The sequence below is a fragment of the Lasioglossum baleicum genome, unplaced genomic scaffold (genome assembly GCF_051020765.1).
Source record: "Lasioglossum baleicum unplaced genomic scaffold, iyLasBale1 scaffold0380, whole genome shotgun sequence".
Lineage (NCBI taxonomy): Eukaryota > Metazoa > Arthropoda > Insecta > Hymenoptera > Halictidae > Lasioglossum > Lasioglossum baleicum.
In genome coordinates, this window is record NW_027469440.1 from 112166 (window position 1) to 127047 (window position 14882).

The window sequence follows — 14882 nt, forward strand, 5'->3', positions numbered from 1 at the left end:
TCCAACAGGAGGTGGCGACGATACAGAACGGTTTGACCCTGGCTCTGCGAATTCATACATGCAATTAATGTGCCCGTCGCTAAAACGTATACTAAATCATGCCACTGAGCACAATGTTATACTCTCAATACAGCGCGTTTGATTTTGGAGGATTAGGTCTTCTGCAAAGCGTATAACTTTATACCACTTGCCATCGTAGTCAAACGGATAGTGGCTCTTCCTTTATTGTTCATCGCGTGTATTGGGGTGTCCTAATGCGAATACTGTTCAGTGGATTTACACCCGCAAAACCTTCTCTGACGATCGCAATCACAGGATAAGTGCAGCTATATACTTAGGCGTTCGACTCCCAAAGAAGGTGGGAACGTTCTTGAACGAATTGACCCCCTATTATTCTATTCATACATGAAAATGAGGTGTCCGTCTGCTATAATGTCTACTAGTTTGTTTCCGTGAGCACTAGCGAAGACACTTGCCCCAGCGGATTAGGTTCTTGGATGGTAAGGTATCCGGTAAAATCATTGATTTTTATACCATCCAGGTATGTTCTCCAATGATTTGACTACCTACTTTAATATTCAGAACTTAATTTACCGCATCTATTGCCTATACTGTACGGCGGATTCACTTCCGGTATACCGGGTTCCATGCTCGGATTCACAGGATAGGTGAAGCCATTGACTTAGCTGTGCGAACCAAACAGAAATTTGTACAGTTCTGGACCAGCATGCATATCGATTTTAATCATACATGAAAAGAAGGTGCCCGTCACTAAAAGGAATAACAGGTTGTTTGCTACAACACGAATTGCGACAATTGATACAGCAGGTTTATACTTGTTCCGTGAATTATCGCGACTGTTGGTCATACTGTTCTCTGGATTCACACCCGTAGTACGTGATCTGACTCTCGGAATGCCATGATATGAGTATCTACAGGTATAGCAATTGGACTACAGAAGAAGGTGGATACGTTCTAGCACCGCTTTCCCCTCGAACCTCCTATTCATACACGCAAATATGGTGTCCGTGTACCAAAATGTCTACTAATTTATTCCGGTGAACACTGAGCATGCCAATCGCTAAAGCGGGATGGGACCTCAGAAGGTAAGGACTGCGGTAAAAAGTTTGATTCTATGCCAATTCGTTATGTTCTACAACGATTTTACTCTGCACATTAATATTTATACCTGGAGGTATGGCGTATAACGCTCTTACTGTACAGCGTATTTACTCCCAGAATACCAGGTTTGACTTTCGGAATCACAGCATAGGTGAAGTATTGCCTTAGCATTTCGACTCCCATAGAAGGTGGTACCTTTCTCTAGCGGTTTGACCATTGATTTTGTTACTTGAACATGAAAATGTGCTGTACGACAGCAAGAATTACTACTAATATGTTTCCGTGAACAATAAGCAACGCACTGGCTGCAGGGGTTTATGTTCCCTTATGATACGGTAATCGGTAAGAATAGGGATTTTATACGAATAGGTAAACTTCTTCGACGGTTTGAATCCTTACTTTATTATTCATACCGTGAGTTAAGGTGTATGTTGCAGAACCTTTCCGCGGATTTATTCGCGGAATACTTCGTTTGACTCTCGGAATCACGGGACAGGTGAAGCTATTGACTTAGCAATTCGAATCCCGAAGAAGGTGTTAACGTTCTTGAACTGTGGAGCCCTCGATTTTCTAATTCATACTTGAAATTAATGTGCTCGTCGCTAACGCGTATACTAATTCGTCCCACTGTATACTGTGTTATACTGTCGCTGCAGCGGGTTGGGTCCTCGGAAGGTAAGGTTTTTGGTTATACGTTTGACTTTATTCCATGTTGTAACGTTCTCAAACGGTTTCACACCCTACTTTAATATTCTAAACGCGAATCAATATGTCCAATGCCAATAGCGTACAGCGGATTGTGTTCCGGTATACCTGGTTTGACTATCGGAATAACAGGATAAGTGAAGCTGCTGACCTTGCCTTTCGACTCTCAAAAAAGGTGGGATCGATCTCGTTACGGTTTGACTCTCGATTATTCTATTCGCATTGGATAATAAGGTGTTCGACTGCTAAAATGTCAACTAAGTTGTGTCCCTGAGCACTAAGCATGACAATCGCTAACGGGGGTTATGTTCTAGGAAGGTAATGTATTCGTTAAAGAGAATGACTCTATACTAATTGCTAATGCTTTCCGACGGATTGTTCATCAACTGTTGACACAGTATAAGTGCAGCAATCACAAGTATATGTGCAGCATTTGAATTAGACGTTGGATTCTCGATGAATCTGGTAATGTTCTCGAGCGGCTTGACGTTATTCATTCTAATTGCTACATGAAATTAACGCGTACGTCTGATAATATATCTACTAATTCGATCCAATGAATCCAAAACAAGACAATAGATTACGGCCGCTTGCGTTCTCGGAATGTATGGTAAAGGTTAAAAAGAATGACTTTATACTAACTGGAAATGTTTTCCGACGGTTTGACACCCAACCATAATATTTATGCCGAGAATTATTATATCTATTTCCAATATTGTTCAGCGCATTTTCGCCTAAAATACGTGCTCTGACTCTCGCAATCACAGAATAGAAGAAGCTGTTGTCTTTGATCTGGGGCTTTAAAGGAAGGTGGAATCGTTCTGCAGTGGTATGGCTGTCGACTTTGCTGTTCATACATGAAACAAAGCTGCTCGCCTGCTGAAAATTCCACTAATTGGTTTCCGCGGGCACTTCGCATGATACTCCATACAGCGGGTTACGTTCTAGGAAGGTAAAATATTCGGTAAATAGTATGACTATATAAAAATTGGATATATTCTCCGAAGGATTTATTCTCTAGTTTAATATTCAAACTGTTGATTAAGGTGCCTATTTCCAATACTGTTGAGCGGACTTTTTCCTGGAATTGCAGGCTTGATTCTCGGAACCACGACTGTAGGTGAAGATGTTGACTTAGCTGTTCGTCTCTCACTGAAGGTGGTAATGTTCACGAACATTATGACCCCCGATCTTCGTATTCATACTGTAATTATGGACCCGTCACTAAAATGGTTCTAATTCGATTTCCTGAACGCGTAGGTCGATAGGGCTGACTGGCTTCTCGGACACTGAGGCATCCGGTAAGACGTTTGACTTTATAGCAATTAGCAACGTTTTCAAACGGGGTGAGACTGTATTTTAGTAATCAACCCGTGGAGTACGGTGTCTATTTCCAATACAGTTCTGCACATTTACACCAGGAATACATGGTTTGTCTTGCGGAATAATAGGTTAGGTGGTGCTGATGATTCAGCTTTGTATCTCTCAAAGATCGGGGTATCGATCTGAATCGGTTTGAACATCGTTCTTGTAATTAATACATGAAATTATGGGGCTAATTACTAGAATGTATACCAATATGCTTCTCTGAACATGAAGTTGTACTCCCGGTACAGAGGGATATGTTCTCGGAAGGTAACTTATTCTGTGAAGAGAATGACACTGTAACAATTGGTAATGTTCTCCAACGATTTGACTACCTTCTTTAATGCTCATGCCGACAATTCAGGTGTCAATTACCAATGCTGTACTGCGGATGTTCTCCTAGTATTCCTGGTTTGTTGTACTCTTGCGATGCCACGTATTCCTCTCGGACTTAGAGGATAGGTAATGCTACTGACGTAACTCTACGGTCTACAAGGAACGTGGTAATGATCCTGAACTGCTTGACTCTCGATAGTGCTATTCAGGAATGAAAATAATGTGTCCGTCTGATAAAATGATGACTAATATGTTTCTGTGAGCACCAAGCATAATACTCCCTACAGCATATCAGAATCACGGAAGGCCGGCTATTCGGAAAAAGGAATCACCTTTTACGAATTGGTTATGTTCCCCAACGGTTTGACTCTCTACATTAACATTCATACCGTGTGTGAAGATGTTCATTTCAAAACTGTTCAGCGCATTTACTCCCGCAATACTTGATTTGTCTCACTGAAAGACAGGATGTGTGTAGCTATTGACATAGCCGTTCATCTTTCACAAAATGTGGTAACGTTCCTGAACGGTTCGACACAAAATTTTCCAATTCATACATGAAGTTACCGTGCCCGCCACTGAAATGTGGACTTATTTCTTTCTTGGAATATTACGTTATACTATCGATACCGCGGGTGAGCTTTTCGGAGGGTAAGGTCTTCGTAAAACGTTTGACTTTGTAGGAATATGTAACCTTCTCAAACGGTCTGACTTTGTTCCTTAATATTTCTACCGTGATGTAGTGTGCCTAGTGCCCAAACTGTACCACAGAATTGCTCGTGGAATACCTGATTTTACTGTCAGAATCATAGGATGGGTGAAGCTGTTGACTTAGCCGTTCGTCACGTTCGACCGTTCTGCAAAGCTTTGACTTTCCATTATTCTATTCATACATAAAAATATGGTTTTCGTCTGCTAAACTGTATTGTAATTTGTTTTCGTGAGCACTAAGCACGACACTCGCTACAGCAGGTTGAGTTCTAGAAAGGAGAGGTATTCGGCCAAAGGAATGACTATATATCATTTAGTAATATTTTCCGGCGATTTGACTCTCTACTTTAATACCTCAAGGGTGTAATAAGGCGTCAACTGCCAATTCTCTGCTTCGCATTGAATTGGCATTTGACTCTCTACTTCAATAGCTCAAGGGTGTAATAAGGCGTCAACTGCCAATTCTCTGCTTCGCATTGAATTAGTTGTGCGACCCTCAATAATGGTAATAACGCTTTCGCACGGTTTGACTCGGATATTCTTATTCATAGATGAAATTATGTTGCGTGCCACTAAAATGAATAGTAATTTGCTTCTCCAAACAAGAAATTATACACTCGATTCAGCGGATTATGTTCTCTGAACGTACGGCCCATGGTAGAAATTTTGACTCTATACCAATAGGAAACAATCTGCAACCGCATGGCACTCTACTTTTATTTTCGAGCATCGAAATAATGTGTCAATTGCCAATACTATTCAGCGCATTTACTCGCGGAATATCTGGTTTGACTTGCGGAGTCACAGGGTGTACGAAGCTATTGACTTAGTCGGTCGAATCTCAAAGAAGGTAGTAACATTCTCGAACTGTTTGACCATCGATTTTGTTATTCTTGCATGAAAACTACTTGTCCGCCTGATAGAATGTATACTAATTCCTACCAGTGGACACCATGTGATACTCTCGATACTGGGCGTTAGGCTTTCGGAGGGTATGGCCATCCGTAAAACGTTTAACTTTATAATAATTGGTAACATTATCAAACGGATTGGTGCTCTTCATTAATATTCAAACGGCGATCAAAGGTCTCCATGAAAAATAGTGTACAGCGCATTGACTCCAGGAATACCTGGTCTGTCCCTCGGAATCATACGCGAATTGCAGCTATTTTCTTAGCTGTTGGGCTCACAAAGGAGGTGGTATCGTACTCCAACGGTTCGACTCTCGACTTTATTATTCGTACATGAAAAACAGTCGTCAGTCTGCCAAAATGTCTACTAATTTGTTTCCTTGAGCACTAAGCATGATACTCGCTACTGCGGGTTAGGTTCTAGGAAGGTTAGTTATCCGGTAAATAGTCAGCATTTGTACCAATTTGTTGTGTTCTCCAACGGCTTGACTCTCTACTTTAAATTCTAACCGCGAATAATAGTGTATATTGTCAGTTCTGTAGACTGCATTTAATCCCGTAATACCTGGTTCGGCTCGCGGACTCATAGGATAGACCAAGCTATTGACATGGCCGTTCGACACCGAAAGAAGTCAGCATCTTTATCGACAGGATTGACACTTGATTACCTAATTCGTACATGAAATTAAGATGCCCGTCACTAAAGTGTACACTAATGTGTTGACGAAGCAGTATGCCAGATACAGCGGGTTAGATTGTCGGAAGATAAGGTCTTCGGGAGAATGTGTGTCTTCGTACCAATGTGTTACGTCCTGCAACGGTTTGACACTGTTTCCTTAATACTCATACAGTGATTGAAGGTTCATACATGAAATTACGGTTCTCGCCACTAAAATGTAGACTATTTCGTACCTCTAAACACGGTGTTATAGTCTCGATGCAGCTGGTCAGTTTTTCGGATGGTGGGGAATTCTGTAGGAAGTTTAAACCTACACGAATACGTAATGTTGTGCATCCGCTTGGCGGCCTGCTTTATCACTATTCCTACCAAGACCGGCCAAATGACCGTTTTTAAATTTTCAATTGGAATTTCTTACATTCATCGTAAGTGAATCGCCATTAAACTTTACGACCTTTCCTCATATGTATGTATGATACACTTTTCAATATGCACATATATTTTTTATTGTTTATCTTCTGAGAAATATTTGTTCTCTGTCTTACATACCACGACCGGGCATTTGACCGGTAGTACGATTTTTGCATTTTCGTAATAGGTACTCTCTGAGACTCAATGCCAAAAATATAAAGTCGTTATAAACGAAAGGTAATGTAGTTGTGGTACTGGACCGTGAAGTGTCCTCCAGAAAATGGTTTACGGCAATTCCAAGTGTTTACAGTTCTTGCACGACTATCGCGTTAGCGTTGCTTATTTGCTTAATTGAAATCCGACACGGTACAGATTCTCGAATGCCCAGACGCCATCTTCTCTACTATGGCGCAATATAAATAATCATATAACTGAAGGAAATGTATAGACGTCTTCTCACGAATTCAAATCAGTATAGTCTTGCGTCACGAACAGTGTGCATCGAGACGTGAAAGTCACAATGGGCATACTTGTCAGTCTTTTAATATTATTTTGTAATATTTTATATCGTATTATGTGTTATAAGTGCAATTATCAAAGTAGTGAACAAGACTAATAATACGTCGCAGTAAGTTCCACATTTTACCTTTTATTCATTTTTTTATCTATTTTGATATACATTTTCAAATTTTAGTTTTTGTTTTCTCTTATTTTAGTTGAATATTTACCCCAAAATATCAAGATATTTGTGAAGTGCGAATGCATTATTACAGAGAATAAATGATATCGATGCAGAATGTTCCGACGGTGATCAGGAAATTCAGGATATGGAAAATGGCAATACGGAAAATTATGATCCATTTAAAACGAACTCGAAGACGGATGAGGACGATGGGAATATTTCGAACGTACGTAGACGACGAAAGAGAAGGAGATTTTTAGTTTGTTCCGGTATTGAGAATGAGGAATAGGTAAGCGAAATTGCGATAGCCGGAACTGTTTGGCAGGAAGTAAAACTAGGGTCTAATCCTGGAAGCGCAACTGGTCATATTTTTAAGGAAACATCAGGCCCGATTGGGTACAGTAAACGTAATACTATGAAAGGCGAAGTTGGGGCGGCATTTTCTGTGATAATTGATAAGAATATAATCGATCATATAGGAAAGTGCACAGAAGCAGAGGCATTTAGAGTGTTGGGATATAAATGGGAACAGCCTACAGCAAAGTTATATGCATTTTTTGCAATTATGTATGCACGCGGTGCATATGAGGTTAAGGATATAGATATAGCCCTTCTATGGAAAAGAAAGTGGGGCCCGCCTTTTTTCTCAAATACTATGAGTAGACATGACTTTAGAGAGATTATGAGATTTATTAGACTTGACGACAGAAATCAACGAAACCAACGGTTACAAACAGATAAATGCGCTATGATTTCCGAAATTTGGTACAAGTTTATTGACAACAGTCAAAATTGTTTTAAACCAGGTCCATATATTACTATTGACGACCAATTGTTTCCAACGAAAGCAAGGTGTAAATTCACTAAATGCATGCCCAATAAACCGGAAAAATTTGATCTAAAATTTTTTTCAGTATCCGATGTACGTAGCAAATATATAATAAATGGCTTTCCATATTTGGGAAAAGGTGAAAGTAGCGAACCCTCAGTACTTCTTTGAGAGTTAGTCACTATGAAATTAGCAGCAGCGTGTGTAGGATGTGGAAAAAATATAACCACAGACAACTTTTTTACAAACCTACCTTTAGCAACAAAACTTTTAGCAAACAAAAAACTACGATTGTTGCGACAATTGGAGCAAACAGAAAAAAGCTACCACGACTGGCGAAACTGAAAGACGACGACATGACACTTTTCGTAATCAAACTCTATCGCTGAAATAATTGTATGTTGACAATTCACAATGCAAAACCAAGAAAGAAAGATCAAATTCTCAGTTCAATGTACAACTCCGTACAGGTTGAAGAAAATGACACCCCGACACCGGAGACAATTCAATTGTATAATAGCACCAAACTTGGTGTAGATGTGACCGTTCAAATGGCCATAAATTATTCGGAAAAATCTAAATCTCGGATATGGCCTTTGCAAGTATTTGTAAATATCTTGGATTTAGCGGGGATAAATGCATGTGTGTTATATAAAGAAACTACGGGAGGAGAAATTACAAGACAGGAATTTCTATTCCAATTGGCAGAAGAACTTGCCATCGAATACCAACAAGAGCTCGGCCAGGAAAATCAACCAAAACCCTTTGCAAGTACAAATGCAGGTTCCCGTGAACGGAAAACATGTCAGATGAGGTATTGTAAACATAATAAGACGAACAAAATCTGTCAAAATGTAAAAAGTATGTATGCGGTGAATATACATTTGAGAAGCCCATATGGAAAAATGCAACGAAAAAGAATAAAATGTAGATTATGTACTCTTCAATAACAGAAAATATATTTTTATACAGGTAAACTGGATATTGGTCTGCATTCAATATTGAAAAAATATAAGTTGTGGAAGACCGCTCATTTGACCGGCCGCGGTAGGAATAGGTATACGTGAAATGCCGGTAGGAATAGTTTTAATACTCAATCCGTGAACTGACGTGTCTATTGCCTATACCGTACAACGCATTTATTCCCGGAAAATCTGGTCTTACTTTCGGAATCACAGGATACGTTTAGTTATTGACATAGCCGTTCGTCTCTCGCAGAAGGTTGTATCGCTCTCAAACGGTTTGACCCTCGATCATGTAATTCATATCTGGAGTTAAGGTGCCCATTTCTGAAATGAACACTGATTTTTTTCTCTGAACACCATGCTACTCCCGATACAGCACGATAGGCTTTCGCAGGGATAGGTCGTCAGTAAAACGTTTGGCCTTATACAAATTACTAGCGTTCGCAAACGGATTGTCGCTGGACTTTAACATTCATACCGTGAATTACGGTGTCTATTGCAAATAACTTTCTGCCAATTTACTCCCGAAATACCTGGTTTGACACTCGTAATCACAGGACAGGTGAAGCTCTTGGCTTAGCTGATCGTCCTAGAAAATAGGTGGCAACGTTCACGAACGTATTGTCACTCGATTTTCTACTCGTTACATGGACCTATGTTGACCGTCACTAAAATGTGTACATACTTGTTTCTCTCATCAGGAGGAGACACTTTCTGAAACAGCAGGACTGTTTCTCGTATCGATAAGGTCTTCGGTGCGGAGTATGACTCTATAACCATTGGTAACGCTATCCAACGGTTTGACTCTCGATCTTGTTACGCTTACATGAAATTATGGTGCTCCTCACAAAAATGTATAGTTATTTAATCGCTGATCTCATGTTTATCGTCTAGATACGGTGGGTTATGTTCTCGGATTGTAAGGTTTCTGTAAAGAGTACGACGTTATACCAATTTCTAATGTTCTCAAACGGGTCAACCCGCTACTTCAATATTCACACCATGAATTAATGTTTCTATTGCCAATACTGTTCAGCAGATTTACTCCTACAATACCAGGTTTGACTCTCGAAATCACAGGAGAGGCGGAGCTATTGGCTGAGACGTTCGACTCAGAAAGGAGATTGTAACGCTCTCGAACGGTTTGACTCTCCAGTCTGCTGTTCAGGCAGGAAAATATCATGACCGTTTGCTAAAAATTCTACTAATTTGTTTTCGTGGACATTAAGCAAGCCATTCGCTTGAGCGAGCTAGGTTCTTCTACGTTTATGTATTCGGTAAAAGGATGGCATTATACGAACTAGTAATGTTTTCCGACTGTTTGACTATCTGCTCTACTATTCAAAGTGTGAATTAAGGTGTCCATTACGAATAGTGTGCAGCGGATTGACTCCCGGCATAACGGGTTTGCCTATCGGAATAGCAGGATGGGTGAAACTATTCACTTAGCCATTCGATCCTCAAAGAGGGTGGGATCGCTCTCGAACGGTTCGACTGTCGATTTTTCTATTGGTACATGGAAATGAGGCGTCCATCTGCAAAACTTCTCCTAATTTGTTTCCGTGAGCATTAGGAATGACACAAGCTAAAGCGGGGTTTGCTCTGGGATGGTAATGTATTCCGTGATATGAATGACTGTATAGCAGTTGGTAATATTCTGCGACGGATTGACAGTCTGCTGTAATATTCGTACCGTGAATCGTGGTGTCTATTTCCAACACTGTGCAGTGGACTTACTCCTGGAATTCCAAGCTTGATACTCAGAATCACAGGATAGGTGAAGATGATGACACAGCCGTTCGACACTCTAGGAAGATGGAACGGTTCTCGAGCGGTTTCACACTCGATCATCTTATTCATACAAGAATTTAACGCGCCCGTGACCAAAATGCATACTCATTTGTATCTCTTAACACGAAGTTCTACTCTCGATACGGCGGGTTTGCGACTCCGAAATTAGTGCTAACTGCATAATCTTTGACTGTGTACCAATAGGTAACGTTCTACAACGGTTTGACGGTCTGCTTTAATAATCAATCTGTGAATTAAGGCGTCTATTGCGAATACTGTACAGCGCATTTACCCCGTACTATGATTCTGAAAGTCAAATCAGGTACTCCAGAAGTAAATCCCTTTTACGGTATTATATTTTTACACCATACCTCCGGGTATAAATAAAGTGCAGAGTCAAACTGTTGTAGTTCTTTACGAATTGGCATTGAGTCAAACTGTTTACCGACGGCCTTACCATCCGAGAACCCCTGCAGTGATTGGCTTGTTTAGTGTTCATCGGAAACATTAGTAGTCATTTTGGGAAACGGACACCTTAATTTCATGTACGATTAGGACGATCGAGAGACAAACGGTGCGGGAACGTTACCACATTCTTCGAGACTCCAACTGCTAAATCAATCGATTCACCTACCCTGTCATTCCGTAGGTCAAATCAGATATTCCGACCGTCATTCCGCTGTGCAGTATCGGAAATAGGCCCCTTACTTCACGCTATGAATATTAAAGTCGAAGGTCAAACCGTCGGAGAATATTGCCAATTGGTATAGAGTCATTCTTATTGCCGAAAATATACCCTCCCTAGAATCTATCACGCTCTAGCCAGAGTCATGCTTAGTGCTCACAGAAACAAATGAGTAGACATTATTGCTGAGGCACATCATATTTTCAAATATGAATTAGAGGATTGAGAGTCAAACCGTTCTAGATCGTTACCACCTTCGTTGAGAGTCGAACGGCTCAGTCAGTAACTTTACATGTAGTTGTGATTCCGAGAGTCAAGCCTGGAATTCCTGGAGTAAATCCGCTGATGAGCATTGACAATAGACACCTAAATTCACAGATTGTTTCTCACAGTAGAGCGGAAAACCTATTGAGAATGTTACCTAATGTTACAAAGGCATTCTTTTGGCACAATAATTTATCTTCCGAGAACATAAGCTGCTGTATCGCGGGTACATTGTCGTGTTCAGAGAAACAAATTAGTATACATTATAATGGCGGACACCTTAGTTTCATGTATGATATAGTAGATCGAGTGGCAAACTGTTCCATGACGTTACCACTAGCTTTGAGAGTCTCACAGCTATGTCACTAGCTTCACATACCTCGTGAATCCAAGAGTGAAACCTGGCATTCCAGGAGTAAACTCACTGAGCAGCATTGGTACTGGTCACCTTAATTCACGGATTGAATATTAAAGTAGATTGTCAAACCGTTCTCCATCGTTACATATTGGTATGAGCTCATCCTCTTCATCGAAGGCCTTACCTTCCGATAAGCAAACCAGCTATATCTAGAGTATAGCTTCGTGTTCAGAGAAACACATTAGAATACATTTTAGCGTTGGGCGCTTTAATTTCAGGAATGGCTTAGGAGGCCGAGGGTCGAACCATTCTAGAAAGATTCCTAGAGGCAGACCAGGTATTCCAAGTCTTATCCCGCTTTACAGTATTGGAATTAGACACGTTATTTCACAATATAAATATTAAGGAACAGAGATAGCCGTTGTAGAACCCATATTTCTATACCATCAAACTTTTTAACGAAAGCCTTACGCAGCGAAAATCTGTCCCGCCGTATCGAGAGTATAACTTCGTGTACAAGGAAGCAAATTATTATATATCTTGGTGACGGCACCCTATGTTTCATGTGTGAATTCGCAGATCGATTCTAAAGTTTGAGATCGTTACCACCTACATTGAGAATCGAATGGCTGTGCCAATAGCTTCATCAATCCTATGATTCCAAGAGTCAAGCCTGGTATTCCAGGGGTAAACCCACTCAACAGTATTGTGAATAGAAACATTAATTCGCGGTATGAATATTGAAGTAGAGAGCCAAACCGCTTGAGAACGTTACCAATTGGTATAAAGTTATACGTTTCCAAGGTGCTCTTACCTTCCGAGACCTTAACCTGCAATATCGAGAGCATAACATGGTGTTCAGAGGGACGAATCAGTTTACCTTTCTGTGGCGGGCACATTAATTTCGTGTGTGAATTAGAAGTTCGAGGGTCGATCCGGTCGAGAACGTTACCACCATCTGTGAGAGACGGACGGCTAAGTCAATACTTTCATCTATCCAATGATTCCGATAGTGAAAGCAGGTATTCCAGGAGTAAATCTGCTGAACAGTATTGACAATGGACACCATAGTTCACGGTTAGGATATTAAAGTAGAACGTCAAAGCGTTTTAGAGCGCAGCCAATTGGAGTAAAGACAAACACTTCACCAAAGCAGTTAACTTCCGCGAATCTCTCCGACCTCTTCGAGAGTATAACTTCCTGTTCAGGGAATGGAAGAAATCTTCATTCCAGTGACGGGCAACTTATCTTCCCCTATGAATTAGAAGATCGATGGTCCATCCAGTCGAGAAGGTTACCACAATCTGTGTGAGACGAACGGCTAAGTCAATATTTTCACCTATCCTGTCATTCGGAGAGTCAAGCCAGGTATTCCAGGAGTATGTACGCTGAACAGGATTAGTAATAGACACCTTAATTGACGGTTTGAATATTGAAGTAGAGAGTCAAACCGTTTTAGAACGTTATCAACTAGTATAATGTCAATAGCTTAACGAAGGCGATACCTTCGGCGAACCTTAGCTACTTTATCGAGAGTGTAACGTCGGGATCTGAGGTAGAAGTTAGTCTCCATTTCAGTAACGGGCACCTTAACTTCATGTATGAATTTGCAAATCGAGGTTCAAAACGTCCGAGAACGTTACCACACTCTTTGAGGTACAGACGGCTAAGTATATTGCTTCACCTCCCCTGTGATTATGAGAGTCAAATCAGATGATCCGGCAGTAAGTCCACTGAACAGCATTGGCAATAAACACCTTAGTTCAAGGTTTGAATATTAAGGCAGTCCGTCAAACCGTTATAGATCGTAACCTGTTCGTATAGAGTCAAACCCATTACCGAAGGTCTTGCTTTGCGGGAACATAACCTGCAGTATCGAGTGTATGACTACGTGGATGGAGAAATACATTAGTATCCATTTTAGTGATAGGCACCATAACTTCATGTATGAATTAGAATATCCAGAGGCAATGCGTTCCAGAACATTGCCACCTTTTTTGATAATTGAACGGCTATGTCAGTAGCTTCACATATCCTGTGATTACGAGAATCAAACTGGGTATTCCGGGAGAAAATTCGCTGAAAATTATTTGCAATAGAGACCTTTACTCACGGCATGAATATTAAAGTAGAGCGTCAATCCGTTTGTGAACGCTACGAAATTGTATAAAGTCAAACATTATACTGATGACCTTTCCCTCCGAAAAACTATCCCGCTGTATCGAGAGTATAACTTCGTTTTCAGAGAATGCAATTAGTATCCATATCAAATAGGGGCACCTTCATTTCATATATGAGATAGAAGATCGGATGTCAAACCACTCGAGAAAGTCACCACCTTCTGTGAGGGACGTATGTCTAAGTCAATAGCTTCACACATCCCGTGTTTCCGTGAGGCAGCCTAGGGAAGACGACCGTAAGATCGCTGCAGAGAATTGGCAATTGACATCTTAATTCACGGTCTGTATATTAAATTAGAGCGTCAATCCGTTTGTGAACGCCACCAAATTGTATAAAGTCAATCATTATACCGATGACCTTACCCTCCGAAAAACTAACCCGCTGTATCGAGAGTGTATCTTCGGGCCTCAGTGGGTCGAATTATTATACGCTTTTGCGATAGCCACGTTAATTTCAAGTATGAATTAGAAGATCGAGGGTCATACCGTACGAGGCCGTTACTACCTTCTATAGGATTCGTTCGGCTAAGTCAATGGTTTCAGATACCCAGTGTATCCGACTGTAACAGCAGCTATCGCAGGAACAAATCCGCTCATGAGTACTGGCAACAGACGCCTTAATTCACGGTTTGAATATTAAAATAGAGCGTCACACCATTTGAGAACGTTACCGATTGCTATAACGTCACACCGTTTAACCATGGCCTTTCCTTCCGCGAAGATAACCCCCTGTATCGGGAGCATAACTTCGCGATCACAGAAGGAAATTATTAGGCATTTTAGAGACGGCGACCACTGTTTCGTGCATGAATTAGGAGATGGAGGGTAATACTGTTCCAGACCTTCAGCACGTTCGCTGAAAGACGAACGGCTAACAAGATAGCATCT

At 40.8% G+C, this 14882-nt stretch overlaps 1 pseudogene; it reads left to right on the top strand.

The window, feature by feature from the left end:
• The first annotated feature begins 1071 nt into the window (after positions 1 to 1071).
• LOC143220214 (uncharacterized) lies at positions 1072 to 8564 on the top strand (annotated as a pseudogene).
• The last annotated feature ends 6318 nt before the right edge of the window (positions 8565 to 14882 follow it).